This window comes from Mustela putorius, unplaced genomic scaffold, assembly GCF_011764305.1.
Source record: "Mustela putorius furo isolate JIRA1106 unplaced genomic scaffold, ASM1176430v1.1 tig00000328_pilon_pilon_pilon, whole genome shotgun sequence".
NCBI classification, from domain to species: domain Eukaryota; kingdom Metazoa; phylum Chordata; class Mammalia; order Carnivora; family Mustelidae; genus Mustela; species Mustela putorius.
In genome coordinates, this window is record NW_025421348.1 from 281854 (window position 1) to 284333 (window position 2480).

Genomic DNA, 2480 nt, shown 5'->3' on the forward strand with positions numbered 1-2480 from the left:
CCCTGGGATCATGTCCTGAGCCGAAGGCAGCAGCTTAACCCACTGAGCCACCCAGGCGCCCCTAACATTGGATTTTTGATAGGAATTGAATTTACAGATGGTTTTCGGTAGTATGGACATTTTAACAATGTTAATTCTTACCATTCATAAATATGAGTTAGCTTTCCATTTGTGTCTCCTTCAATTTCTTTATCAATGTCATAGTTTATGGGGTACAGATCATTCATCTTCTTAGTTAAATCTTTTCCTAAGTATTTTATTAGTTTTGATGCTAGTGTGAATTAGATTGTTCTCTTTATTTTTTCAGATAGTTCATCATTAGAGTGTTAAAATGCTCCTGTCTTGTGCTTACTTTGGCAGCACATATACTAAAATTGGAATGATGCAGAGATTAGCGTGATCACTGAGCAAGGATGACATGAAAAACTATTAAAAATACGAAACAAAACAAAATTCTTGTCTTTTATATATTTATCTTGTATTTGGCAGCTTTACTAAATTTGTTTATTCAAAATTTTTATGAATTTTTTAGGATTCTTTTACATGTAAGTTCATGTTATCCAAAAAAAGAAAATTTTACTTCTTCCTTTTTTTTGGAGTCTTTTATTTCTTTGTGTTCCTTGTTTCTCTGGCTAGGACATCCAGTACTATGTCAAATGAGAGTAGTGAAAGTGGACACACTTGTGTCTTTTTTTTCTGATCTTTAAGGGGAAAACTTTCAAACTTTTTTGATTGAATATGAGATTAGCTCTGGGCTTGCAATATGTGTTTTTTCTTTAATGGATTTTTTAAATTATTTTTTTTTAATTTTTTATAAACATATAATGTGTTTTTATCCCTCGGGGTACAGGTCTGTGAATCACCAGGTTTACACATTTCACAGCACTCACCATCACTCACCATAGCACCTGCCCTCCCCAATGTCCATACCCCCACCATCCTCTCCCAACACACCTCCCCCCAGCAACCCTCAGTCTGTTTTGTGAGATTCAGTCAGTTTTTTATGGTTTTTCTCCCTCCCAATCCCATCTTCTTTTATTTTTTCTTTTCGTATGCCCGAAACCGCCTATGTTGCATCTCCACTTCATCATATCAGGGAGATCATATGATAGTTGTCTTTCTCAGATTGATTTATTTCGCCAAGCATAATACCCTCTAGTTCCATCCACGTCATCACAAATAGCAGGATTTCATTTCTTTTGATGGCTGCATAGTATCCCATTGTACATATATACCACATCTTATTTATTGATTCATCTGTTGAAGGACATTTAGGTTCTTTCCATAGTTTACCTATTGTGGACATTGCTGCTATAAACATTTGGGTGCATGTGCCCCTTCAGAATGCCACGTTTGTATCTTGAGGGTATATACCCAGTACTACAATCACTGGGTCATAGGCTAGTTCTATTTTCAGCTTTTTGAGGCACCTCCACGCTGTTTTCCAGAGTGGTTGCACCAGCTTGCATTCCCACGTACAGTGTAGGAGGGTTGCCCTTTCTCCACATCCTCGCCAGCATCTGTCATTGACTGACTTGTTCATTTTAGCCATTCTGAAAGGTGTGAGGTGGTATCTCATTCTGGTTTTGATTTGTATTTCCCTGATGCCGAGTGATGTGGAGCATTTTTTCATGTGTCTGTTGGCCATTTGGATGTATTCTTTGCAGAAAATGTCTGTTCATGTCCTCTGCCCATTTCTTCATTGGATTATTTGTTCTTAGGGTGTTGAGTTTGATAAGCTCTTTATAGATTTTGGATAGATACTGGCCCTTTATCTGGTATGTCATTTGCAAATATCTTCTCCCAGATAACTTCTGACAGTCATCTTTTGGCTTTGTTAACTGTTTCCTTTGCTGTGCAAAAGCTTTTTTTTGATGAAATCAAAATAGTTGATTTGATGAAATCCCAATAGTTCATTCTTGCCCTTGCTTCCCTTGCCTTTGGCGATGTTCCTAGGAAGAAGTTGCTGCTGCTGAGGTCAAAGAGGTTGCTACCTGTTCTCTCCTCAAGGATTTTGATGGATTCCTTTCTCACATTATGCTTCTTCATCCATTTCCAGTCTATTTTCATGTATGGTGTAAGGAAATGGTCCAACTTCATTTTTCTGCATGTGGCTGTTCAATTTTCCCAACACCATTTGTTGAAGAGGCTGTCTCTTTTCCATAGGACATTCCTTCCTGCTTTGTTGAAGATTAGTTGACCATAGAGTTGAGGGTGTATTTCTGGGCTCTCTATTCTGTTCCATTGATCTATGTCTGTTTTGGGGACAGTTCCCTACTATCTTGATGATGACGACTTTGAAATAGAGCTTGAAGTCTGGAATTGTGATGCCAACAACTTTGGCTTTCTTTTTCAATATTCCTCTGGCTATTCGAGGTATTTTCTGGTTCCATATATATTTTAGGAAGATTTGTCCCATTTCTTTGAAAAAAATGGATGGGATTTTGATAGGGTTTGCATTAAATGTGTAGATTGCTTTA

At 37.5% G+C, this 2480-nt stretch overlaps 1 pseudogene; it reads left to right on the top strand.

Moving 5' to 3' along the window:
• Positions 1-344: 344 nt before the first annotated feature.
• On the top strand, positions 345-458 carry LOC123391843 (annotated as a pseudogene).
• The last annotated feature ends 2022 nt before the right edge of the window (positions 459-2480 follow it).